Source organism: Dromiciops gliroides, chromosome 1 (assembly GCF_019393635.1).
Source record: "Dromiciops gliroides isolate mDroGli1 chromosome 1, mDroGli1.pri, whole genome shotgun sequence".
Lineage (NCBI taxonomy): Eukaryota > Metazoa > Chordata > Mammalia > Microbiotheria > Microbiotheriidae > Dromiciops > Dromiciops gliroides.
The window spans coordinates 449,869,734-449,883,449 of NC_057861.1; positions in this window are offsets into that span (position 1 = coordinate 449,869,734).

Below are 13,716 nucleotides of genomic sequence, written 5' to 3' on the forward strand. Positions count from 1 at the left end.
TAAAGATTTCTGCTGGTCATTTTGTTTGCTTTTTTGAAGTGATTGCTAGGGGAAGGTATGTGTGGAGAAAAAGAAAACTGAAACTTGTAGCTACTTATTAACAAGTCTGAATGATTCAAGTATTTAAAATCTATTCACAGAAGCACAGAAATTAATACAATTTGGGGAAATTTCCATCCTTGGAAATTAAATTGCCACTCACATCTATAGATTGTGTTTTCCCTTTCTTTGTTTTCCCAAAACTGAGCCCAGTTCTTGGTACATAGTAAGTGCTTAATAAATAATTTTTGACTCACTAATTCACTAACTGAACTGTATGAGGAAGCATATCTCAGTTTCCCTTGCTTAGATTAAATGTGAATATTTGCCATAGAGAAGGAAAGCAGCACTATATGTGACTAATCTTATTCCCCTGGATGAATAGAGGGACCATGAAGGTCTGTGGCATGTTCTTGGCATGAACACATGCTAGAACACTCTTCAGCCAAACGCTTTATTAATTCAGTAGTTTGAGCCTTTATAAATATGCAGAAAAGAGAGGAAGGCAGCACCTTGGATAGTCATTTTCAACTTAGGTAGAGTAATTTTCCCCTCTGGTCAACTCCACCTAAAAGGAATCTACCTGTCTATTTTGGAAACAATGATAGGAACCAAAAGGGAATGTCCCCATTATTTTGACAATCCCTTCTCTGAAGATTCAAGGGCAATAACAAATCCACTAGACTACACTTCGGTGCCTTTCACATACTAATCCTTCCAACATGATTCACTGTGGATAAAAATAAGATAGTAAGGCCAAGGCTGGGAGTAGAGAGATGTTTTGTTGTTGTTTTTCTTTCATATCAGGAGAGTACCACTTATGTATTGACTTATGAATGAAGTGGATTTAAGAGAGAGTTGCACAAAGTCATCAATCTTTCTCTTCCCAAGTCATCGAAGTCTAGTGGCAGGACAAAAGTCAAAATCATTGGTGATGGCCCAGGATTCAGTGGATGACCTTGGTGTCTTCGATGCCTGACAGAGTTCTAAGTATTCCACTTTGCCTACTTCAACCACTTTCATGACTGTTGGAACAAATCATTCTCATCTGCCCATTCTGCCAGGGAAATTCTTCACATGCTTGGGGTAGACATAACCCTAACTCACTGACAGGTCTGAGGCCTATTGTTTACCCTCAACCTGGTTCAGCCCATCTGCTGAGATGTTTTGCTGGGGTGTGGCTGCTGCATGTTCTACAGCTTCTTGGAGCAGCCTGTGAGAGTTAGGTGAAAGGTAGAGACACCTAAAGTGGATGAGAAGCCTTGAAAAGGGCTCAGTAAGTCCTCAAACCACAAATGCTAATCCTCCTGATCGTTTCATATAACCCAGGAACAGGAAGTTTCTTGGCCTGAGCCTCAAGTTCAAAGGGGGCCTCCAATTTAGCAGTTAAAGAATGATCACCACTTAACTATGAGATAAGAGAATTTAAATACATTTACTAAGCTTAACACTAACCTCTTTGTTCCAATAATTAGAGCATTTGTGAAGAAAAGGCCTGGAACATAAGCATCTTGAAGGCAGAGATTTTTATTATGATTAGTACATAAATGTCTGACACATTTTTATTTTAGAATAGAGCTGTGTGATTTCACTGATGTATTGAGAGAACTCTTGATGAAGTTGCTGTCCCATATCGATGCATATTGGCACTTTTTCTGCTATTTAAAGTTTATGAGACCTTGCATATAGTAAGTGGTTAAAAATTATTGAATGGAATGGAGTGGACTAAAACATATCTTCTACATTAAAAAAATGAATCACGTCTCTCTTTTGGGTGCCCAATTTTGCTTTCTTGTATTTTAATTATCTATGTGTTTATTAAATTATCTGTCTATTATGTATTTATTTTGAAATTATGGATAGGAACTTGAAAGCTGGAGGTTACCTGTGCTTTCCTGAACCTCTAAGCATGCTAAGGAAGCCCACCTCACTTTATTATTATGATCAAACCCAGTTGGCTCCATGATCAATTAGGTGCTTTTTACTAAAAGTAGGCAATCTACATGAAGTTCTAAGTGCATAGATATAACAAGTTTAGTTGCTTCTATGCATTTTTTATTTCTTTCACTGAATGACTGTATTTTAGTTATTTTGGTAGGAGCAGCATGAACAAGTTTAATAAACTATTTGTTCCCATTATCAAATATAATATTTTTTAAAGATAAATTATATTTACTATCACATCTTATATTCTCCACAAAAATCAACTAATTTTTAAAGGGAATGTACATAAAATTCAGGGTAGGCACTTTGTGTAAAAGCTCAGGTGAACATGTGCTTATTTCTGCTTTTGCAAATAGAACTTTTGAATTTTTAATAAAAATTATAAGCATACATATAAAATATTCTTACATGTCTATATAGTTTCTGTTCTTCAAAGTTAAGCAATGTCATTGTAAATAAAATTAAGACCAGTAAAAATTATACTAGCTCTCTAGTCCCTGAAGACCATATGATGTTACTTGCTAACTAGCAACATATATTTAAAATCTTTCAAAGATGCAATGACTTTAACTTTACAATATTATTTCCATTCATTTACATATTTTCTATCCATATTTTATCATATACTTGCATGTAACTTTTATTGTATCAAAGGTATAACTTTGAGAGTAATTTTAATGTTAATTTTAGTACATGTGATTTTTCTCTAAACCTGGTATCATATGACACTATAGTTTCAAATTAATCAAAATAATTCATGTGTGTTTCATAATTGCATATTTAGCCCATCTTAGAGATAAAATACTCTGTGATAAAATAGAGTAGCAATGCTTTGCATCTTTTTTTTACATAACTGATTACGTCAGCTGAAATCCATCTGATAGCTTTAAGAATGGATGACATAATGTGGCCACATTAATGCTGATGTAATTAGTAAAAAAAATCTTAGAGTATATTATGGTACATAAAGAAAAATGTAGTCTCATTTTACTTGCTAACAAAAATTGTGATATTAATGCTATTGTAGAGCAATACTGACATTTGGAGACATCATGTAAATCTACCTGTCATACTTAATTACAAACTGGTGAGGAGCCTGCTAATAAAATTAACAAATAAAGAAAATCTAGCAATTTAGACTATGCAACAGCTATGTGATTGAATAGATGCCAGAGTGACCACAACAGAGAACTTCTAAATGCCAAATGTCATTTAAATAATTCATCCACAAGCATGCATTTGTTGTAATAGGGTTTCAACATTTCAGTTGAAAGCGTTTGACATAAGACCAGTTCACTCAATCAGGACCCAACTTGATTTGCCATTTAAAAATGGAGGTTTCCATTGGGAAATATTTGGGATAAAATGGGAAAATTTGGTATACAGTAGAACTCCATATTAACTAGACTCATTACTCTTGATTCTCTATGACATGGATTTAAGTAACCATGGGTGCAATCATGTCTCCTCTCCATCCCTAAATATATCAATTACATACAGTAAAGCACAGAGCTACGTGAGCATAACCTATGTTGTCTAAGATATTAAGATGATTCTGTCTCCTGACACCATCAGCATCACAAAAGGGTTCCACTGTACTATTTTCAAAGAATCACAGTCTTTTCCTTCAAACACATTAGAATAAAAATTATATATCAAATAGTAATGTTCTTAATATGTTTATATGAATTTAAGCATGATGTGCATGGGAACTTAGAAAACAATATCCCCATGATATTTAAGATATAGTGCTCTGCCTCATGCAAATATGTATCTCATTATTTAGACAGCTCAAAAACTTAATTTGTAAGAAGTATGTTTTATGCTTTGTCATCATATGACTATAAAGGTGAATCAATCCTGAATTTACTCAGGTCACAATAGAAAGTTGTGAATTTGGAGACTGTCCATATTGTACTTTTTAAAAAAATGTACTTCTCAATAAAAAGCATTTTTTTAATTAGAAATGCATTCATTAGGCCTCTTGATATATTGACTAATGAGTTGTGTACTGAAAAAAATTCCTAATTTGTTCATATTCCCCATTGTTCCAACCTAGGGAAGGTAAAGGATAATAAAATAAAGCACCTTGCTTATGAATTTGTATTTAAAATATACAAGAAATTGGAAAAATCAACTGTCTCAGACCCTGCAGAGGTATTGTATATTCTTCTGCATCAGTGTCTACTAGCAGTAGCCTGTCCTCATTAAACATGCATCTAAGGTTTTAAAGCTACAGATACATTATGAATCTTCCTGCTGTAGGTCCTATACACAAACTGTGGCATAGTAAATACATTATTCCATTAAAGAGCTCTTGTTTCCTTTAGAATAATATCATTTAAAATGAACCTTCTCCATATTAAGTGGTTGACAGATAGCTAAATGTAGCATAAACAAAAATAGGTTTTACATTACAGCTGTGCACAATGCACCTTTGTACAGTTGACTGATTGCTTACAACAATAAAAAAAATAACTATAGCATTCTGCTGTCAAACTTTCTGGTTAGTTTATGGTGAACTTCAAAAATATAGTTCCCTTTTCTCAAATGCAATTAATTTGAAGATAAAAGTAATTTGGAGCCATGAAATATAAATGTTTAGCCTCAAAGAGCAGATTGTTTTTTTTAATCCAATAACAATAGATAAAGTTTCACATCACTATTTCTCCAAAGAGTACCATGTTATTACTTAAGTATGCAAAGGAATGCTTTATGTGGAGAGGACTACAATATTATTAATATAAAAATGAAAAGTATTTATTTACAAATTTTGACAGTTGTCATGGACATAACTGTTTCAAGTGGCATTTTTGACAAAACAATTTACTGGTTTAGAGTTATACAGGAGCAGAAAGATTTTTTCCCCCTGAGTATTTACAATAAAAAATGCATCATCAATGTAACTTTTCTCCTTTAGAGGGAAAGAATGAATTCTATAAAACAACCCATCCATTGCAGTTTCTATAAGAACAAATGAATGCGAGTGTTAACAAGGCCTAATCTTCTCTTTTGTATTTGTTTCTTCATTAAGCTCTAACTATGCTTTGGCTCTTGTATACTGAAGATTTGATGTGAAGATGGTATGACAGGCTTGGCTTCTCCCAATGCAGCTGGCACTGCTGATGCCAAAAGCCAGAGCCTGTTGTAGTGGGATCATGAGAGATGCGTTCAGAGCACAGTTTTTCTGTCAGTTTCCCATCCGCCTCAGAGTGCTGAGCTCCATCCCTGAATCCCCTTAATGAGAAGTGGAGGACAATACCAGTATTGTTGTTTCTATTCGCAATCTTGTGGAAAGAACAATCGCTGTTTACCCAAGCATTTGTACTACCCAAACTCTGTCGATAATTACTTCTAGAGTCCCTGATTAACTCTGCTCTCTGCCTCAGCACAAAAAGCTATTGAGATAGACACCAGACAACTTTCTATCTCTTAGAGTCTTTTAACAGTTTACTGAATATTACCTAGGCCTCATATTTATCAGAGAAGAATGCTACACACATAATTCGCACTCAGTACATCTATGGTGTGGGAATGCATCAGGAGCCATATGGTTTTCTAGGATTGAAAACTCCTCCCTGCCCCCACCCTTCAAAAAAAAAAGTCTAAAAAACTTTCCCTTTTTAGTCCCTAGCTCTGTCTCTCATTGTCTTATAACTAAAATATCCTCACAACTAGCAGTGATATCTCTAATCACCTTATTTCTTTTCACTTTTTATAGTGTGGTAGAAGAGTTCTATTTATATAATTATCATATGGTTTTATGATATGCTATTGTTTTTCAAAACCCAAGAAAATGGAACTGTTGCTATGCCTATTTTCATGATACTGGTAATAATTTTAATGTGTCAAATCACTCTTACCCCCTCCCCCACTTCTCTTCCCACCCCACATGCAGTCTGCTGTTAGCAGTATGCAAAACACCATCATGAATATGCGTAATTATGGAGATTCATGGTAATTTTTCAGGGTTATCCGATGTGACGTTTATAGGACAGCAGCATACATCAATTTAAACGAGAGTGACAAATATCTTATCCTTTTTATTTCTATAGTATTTTTAATATTTTCTTGGCCTCTCTCTAGGGAGAAGTGTGAACTAGTAAGAATTTGAATAATAAAAATTTTAAACAATCAAATACTTTGCTAGAATTCTATTTTTGAAAAGACATTTTGAAAGAAACCCACTGCCTATTGAACTTTAAAAAGTAAGCTTTCCTTAATTTTTTTTTAAGCTGCACTTTCATGAATGTCTCATGTGCTTCCAAGTCTACCAAGACATAGAAATTTTCTTATGCTTTGGCTTCTTAAGATGAGTATGAACTGCTTAATTACTCTTAAACTGTGACTGCCTGCTTGACAGAATGATTTGGCAAACATCATCCACCAACTTTATTAAGCATAGTTGCTTGAAACAATAATCTGATTGTGGCATATTTGAATTTTGTTCTAAGTCTGTTGCACCTCCTAGAGGCTTGCATATTATCTTTATTTCAGTGACTAATTAGGACTAGCTTGACAATTTCATATTTACAGTGATTACCAAGTAGGAATCCTTTCCCTTGTTCTGTATGTTTGTCGTGAATCCTCTACAATACTAATTACATTCAAGAAATAAAAAGCTCCCCAATTTGATTGAGAGACATCTTGAGTTTAAAATTAGTATATGTGAATTGTATCCAGAATTTTAAATGGAGGAGTAATTAATACTTACTTCATACGCAGTCACTAAAGCGATGAAATAACTGTATGAGATCAAGTCATTATATCAGCCATATTTTTAAGTGTATTAACAATAAAGGCTTTAAAATTAGCTTGATTGCAAATGACCCTCCCCCACCCCACCTGACTAGATTCAGAATTTCTCTTTCTCAATCATATACTTTCAGGATTTCATCTTAGGGTCAAACCTTCACAATTAAATGTTCTTCAGGACTATAGTGATAACATACAGTCATGAATACTCCTTGTACAATTAGTAGGGCCTGCTGTGGAAGTATACTGCTAATAGAAATAGTAATGAATGATACTGTGGCATTAGTATGCCAAAGTAGGTTTGAGAAAGGCAGCTTGCATGATGCATATATAATTGTATGTTACATCTAAATATCGCTGTATGTTGCTTTAGAAATAATCATTTAGAAAAGTAGATTAGAATCACTCTTTTTATAAATTCCAATTGATTACAAAACCATTTCAATAGTAGATTAAGCTTAAAGACTTGGGGGTAGTAAATGGTTCAGTCTTTTGCAGTTGTGTTTTTTTTAATGTGGTACTTTTAAAGACACACAATGACTATGTCTACATACACATATAAAGTGAAGTGAAGAATTGAAGCAATCATCCAAATAATTCAAGGGGAAAAAAACCACTTTTGCTTCAATTATCTATTTCATGCATAAGTGGGGGGTTGGCCTGAATTGTTCAAATAATTGCCTTGATTCTCTTCCCTTTGCATGTGTAGACACATTTTACATTCATATTTGTCAAACATTTGCAACTTACACACATTTAGCACAAAAACATGTTCCCATAACAAAGTTTCAAAAATATTTTCATATCCATAAATTCTAGTTATTGGTTTCCAATAAAAGGTTTGTTCATACATGTATGTGCAAATGTCATATAATTGTTTCACAGAAATATTAGATGGATCATCACATGAATTTGTTAAATGGCCCAGTAAATAATTTGGTTTTTACAGAAGCTGCTGATAGCTGGCTTTAAAAAAAATCCCACTAATGTTTTATCTAAGAGAATCTTAATATTACATAATCTTCATTGATTATAAACCCATTGTCTTAAGTTGATTTGAAGGCAGGCATATTCATACAGATGTGCACTTACAATAGATGCAATATAAAAAAATCCAAGAACCACATACTACAGATTACCCTTTTGAAAAACAGAAGCGTTATGAGTATTTTAATGTTAATAAAGAAAAGCAAATATCAGAACACTTTATGTCCCACATTTTCAGAAACTTACATTGACATACTAAAAATTGAAATATGAAATAGATTTTACAGTATGTTTTCCCCAAGGTATTGACCTAAACAATAATATTTTTAATTGCTGACACTTATGCTTTGTCTCGTGTTTACTGAAGATATAAAGTTTATTGTCAGTATATTTTGAAAATTCCTTATGGTGATGAAAACATGAAAAAGTCCATATTTCAGGGTTTGGGACTCTAGACCTGTAGGCCTCTTCGGTGACCAGGTTAAATCTTAATACTAGTCCACAAAGGAAAGGGGCTTTAAAGCAATGTAAAGTGTTCCTAATATAACATTATCCTTTACATTGGTACCATGTAAAAAATAGGGTTCATTTCTGCATAAAAAATGAATATTTGGTTTCCTTAAAATATTTTGGAAACATTGTATCATGAGTTTTTATCACCATTAAGGATTAATACTTGAATATTTAGAATGCTTGAAAAGGATTATGGATCAATTCTTCAAAGAAAATGAACTATTGTAAGCAATAAATTCAATACCTTTGGCTCATGTGAAGCAATCATTTATAATTTTCATATTTTCTCTAAATGTACATAATTGATGCTTAGAGTATAAGCAAGATCTCTTCTATCCCCATAAAATGCATGAAGCAGGAATAAAATGAGAGCTTTCTGTGTTTTTCTGCTCAAATATTGTTTTAATTTTTCTAAAAATTCAGTATTTGTCTCCTTTTTTATTTATGCAAAATCTGATCCCCAAATTAAATGGACACCTTTCTATAAATACCACATAGTGGATTGGATAGATATTTTCTCTTTGGCATAGATAAGGGGCAAAAACATAATAATTTGGTAGCAAACATCTGTTTCATAATCATATAAGATAAATTCATAAGAAATACAGAAAAGATATTTATTAACTGTTACTGCTAAGCTTGTCTTATTTATCTTAGAAGATTTTTCATCTATGAGTGGAAAACAAACTTTTCTTCAAGAGGTCTGTGAACCGAACAATAAATGTCAGGTCTAAATCCTGTATGAAAATCAGTTCAGTTTAATCCCAGATAGTCTTCAGCATGCAAATGAATACTAGAGGTTTCCCTGGGCCCGCTGTCATACAGGCAGCCAATTTACAGACACTGGCACACTGTATGTGTTATGGGTTCTCCTGCTGCCCCTCCCCCCCATCCTAAGACTTGGTCTCAGCTGCCTGCCTTTCACAGAAAACCACAAACCAAGGAAACATATCAGTAATAGCGCCCTGTAAATTAACTTGACATTTGATGCAGAAAAAACCCTAAAAGCTTACAAAAGACATTGAAAACAAAAGCCACTCAGGACCCACACTACATATATTGTGGATTTAAGAGATCTGGAAGGTGGTTATTCTATTGTAACCAACACATACAGCCTTCATCTTCTTTGTTAAGACAATTCAGTCATTCTTTGTTAAAGGCATAGTATCAGTCAAACAAGAAAATTGTAATTTGCACACACACATACACACATTTACACAAACACACACGTAAGAACACAATTCCAGAAATTCCAAACAATTTTTTTAATAATCCATGTCTAGTGCCTTTTTTAACATTAAAAGAATTAAGCAATGCATTCCTAACATTGAGAGAAGCTAAAAATATTGCTTTATGTTTCCTTAGTCAATAAGACATGTTGATGTAGCTAAGATGTAAATAATGTAAGAATGGTGTTTGGTGAGTGCGATAAACCTTGCTGAACATGGGGTATTCACAAATATCCTTGTGTCTTGAAAATATTGCCATTCTAGCTCTCTCTCTTTTCTTCCTTCCTTCCTTCCTTCCTTCCTTCCTTCCTTCCTTCCTTCCTTCCTTCCTTCCTTCCTTCCTTCCTTCCTTCCTTCCTTCCTTTCATTCCCTCCTTGGAAACACAGATTCCTTTTAAATAAAAAAAATTTGGAGGGGGGTGGGGTTCAAAGAGGAACTGTTGATAAAATATTAATTTTTTATATTAGCCTCAATGTGTAGATGGAATGAGGCATAGCATATTTAAGCTATTAGACATGTAGGAATGTTAACATTATTATGCATTATTGTGTCTGCCTTGTGTTCCCCCCCTCATTTCTCTCTCTCTCTCTCTCTCTCTCTCTCTCTCTCTCTCTCTCTCTCTCTCTCTCTCTCTCTCTCTCTCTCTCTCTCTCTCTCCCCTTTCCTCTCTGCCTCTGTAGAGCTGGCAGTACTGCATCTTACAAATGTCTGGCCTTATAGTTTACAAGCACAGAACTGGACTGGTAAAATGCATAATCTGAGCATCTGTGCTTCTTGATATTCATGGATTTATTTACAAGTCCCTGTGTTCTACTTTTTGCCTGTTTCTATGGTTTATATTACTGTCATGCCTATATTCTTGTGGGAATTTCAAATAAGAATCAAGATATAACTGGCAAATATTCTGCAATACAGTCCACATTTCCATAATTTAGCTGTTTTTTTTTAAAAAGAGACCATTTAAAGAGGTTTATAGACTTAAGGATATAAGAAGAGTATTTTGATTGGCTTTTTCAGTACTCCAACTACTTACGGTTCAGTTCGTGTAAAATGGATGTAATAAAGTGAATTTATGTACATGTATGTGCTTGTGTATATGTAAATGCATTTAGAATGAAAAAGTTCATAAATCTTGGTCAAATTTACTGATTAAGTTCAGCACTTTCATGCTGGCAATATGAAGGTTTTTCACAAAAGAGTTCAAAGGTAAAAAGGCTAGAATGTTATTTTTTTCCCCCTTTAGATGCCGGGCTAACAAAGCTTAAATATTGACAAGAGATAGTATTCCTGTCCATTTCTTCTTGCACTAATTTTTTAACAAGCTGCCCTTGAGTGCATATCACCAGTAACAAATATATATTTTCTTCATTTTCCAACTGTAAAGGCATAAATTCTACTAAATTGTTCAATTAGCACAAAAATCAGAATTTTAGCTTACTTTGCGATTGGTTTGGAGTACATTTTCTCCCCAAAGCTCCACCTTCATAATACCAATATACTTCTTTTCAAGAAAAAGCATTCACTAGCTTTACAGGATCTTGAAACCATAGAGCCTTAGTGCATGCTTTGCTATTTATACCTCTAGTTCTAATTACCAGGGAGCTAAATTGGAATGACAGTGAAATGACTTGATAAATGTCATTCAGGGTACCCACCTTTTGGAACACTGCATATAAGAAAATGTAATAGGGGGAGCACTGTAATGCTGATCTTTTGACCAGAAATCTTGAAAATAAACATTATATTTAGCACTAACAGAATGTGTGTGAGGAAATTATTAAACATGAACGTATTCTCATAAAGGCATGTTATATTCATAAATGTGGGATATGTAAAATACTCAGATGGTCACATGGATAGTTGCAACACATGCTAAGCAGCAGATTATTAAAGAAGATCCATTCCTTTATTGGAGGGAGGGGAAAAGAGAAGGGGGACATAATTTACAGACAGGAGCTAAACAATTCTGTTTAACACAACTCTGTCTAGTTGATTGTAAGGCATGTGCATTATTTTTCCAAAGGTCCGTCATCAATAGTAAAGCAATTTACAGCTGAGGATTTTTTTTAGAAGACGTTCATTTTATTAAGAGTCAATAAGAAAGGTTGTGCAGAAAGATATACATGTATTTGCAATTCATATTGTTGCTGTGTTCCTATTGTATTCTGAGCTTCCATCATGGCTGGGCGATGGGAAGCTGGCATTCAGTGCAGGAGAGTTAAAAAAAAAAAAAGCTCGGCATTTCCTGATTAGTCTCTAATGATTATCATGGCTCTTTGCTTAAAAATACAAACAGCGGTAAATGAATATACGTACAGATGAGATCCATGCTGGTAAATAATATTAATAATTCTTTGGGTCCGAGGGGGAGATGCTTTCATTCTGGACTTTCAAGCACCTCAGTCTACCCATTCAAAGAGATGACAGAAAAATGAGTCTGAATGTGTAGGCATTAAACATTTAAATTCTCTACTCCCTGGTCATGATACCAACTGACATATTTTATACCATCCCCTCCCCCACCATGCTTTTGCTAATTTGACTTCATTTACATTGGCTCATTATGCACCCAGTCTTTGTTCTACAGAATGGAATACAGTATAGTGACAAAGCAAAACTTCCATGTGGTCTAAAATATTTTTCTGATTTAAAAATTAGGTTCCACTATTTGAAATTTACATTTAACTTCTCAACATTGTTTAAATAGAAAGCAAGCCTTTTCTTACAAATAACTCTAATCTATGTATAATTATTTTAAAAGTGGAATATGACTTTTGGCTAAAATTACCTCAAAATGTCATTAGGAAATGACATTTAAGACCTTTTATAACAAATATTCTCCTGTCACCTAGGCAATATCATCATATTAGAAATATCAGGTATCTCTATACATGCCTCTACCTAAATTTCTGTGTAGGCCTAAGAGGTAAGCTTTTAGCCATTTTCTAAAAAATTCATTGTTTAGGGATGCACCATGTCATGGCTTTTTCTATATATGGATGTGGGTATGTGATTTCTTAGCATCAAAGGATAAACAAAATTTCCGTTTCTAAGAAAATTTGTGGATACCTTCTTTACATGTTCTTCAATTAGAAAGGTTTTCTGATTTACAAACCAAATTTTCATTAAATTAAAAGGAAGTCCTGGCTGACCAACCACATGGAAAAAATATGAAACTTACATTCAGCTTTAAATGTCTATCCCCATGACAATGCACACTATCTTTTCATTTGTTACAACCAATAGAGACATGGGATTAATCTAATACAGCCTAATTAACCACCCATTCACACATGAGGGTTTTTCATGGTACTGGTGGCACAAATGCTACTTTGTACCATGGCTACATTTGCATTTGTTTGAAGTTGAATAACAGATATTGTAAAATGCAAATAAAAAATTTTAATGGTGAAAGATAGGGGAAAGACCCCATTTTTGAAGTCTTTTTCCTATGTAGACGATTATTCCATGTGTAATTTATACTTCACTTCCAACCTAACATGTTATCTAATTTTTGTTCATATCAATGCTACAGTCATCTCTCTTATTTGCAACATAGCAACAATACTTTAGATAAGGCAATATCCTGAGAGAAAGGATATGTGGGTCCTTTTCAAGACTCCATTACTTACTCATTGTGTGGCCTTTGGCAATCCACTTAACCTGCCTGTGCCTTGATTTCCTCATCTATAAAAAGATGTTTGCCCCTCATCTACCTCATGGGGATTCTGTAAGGATTAATTAGAATAAAATATTGGTCCTAAGAGAGACAGAGTATTTTATTGATGCAAGCTTTTTGCTGTTTTCCATTAATTATTTTTATTGTCATGTACTTTGCAATACTTAATTAGGGAAATGCACTTACTGCATATTGGTTCTATATATTCAGTTGTAATTTCTATTATTAAAGTTTGAATTTTGGGCTCTGTAGTATTCAGAAGAAAATATGTGATGGGGTTAAATCATACATGGTTTTGTCAAAATATTACATATCTCAACCTCCTCCTTTGGAAACTTTCAAGTTATTCTACATGAATATTTTGCATAAGAGAATAGCATCTACAGGAATTGCAGGCATTTCTCCTGAAATATTTAGCATGGATTTCCAATCTATAAGAGAACAGTTCAAGAAAGTATCCTTTTCCTGGTGATATCTATGATAAATAGAAGTTTTATATAGAAATCAGAATTGAAAAATTCTGAATGTTTCATTTGTGTTCTAGAAATGCTAGGTGAAGGGCAATTGGG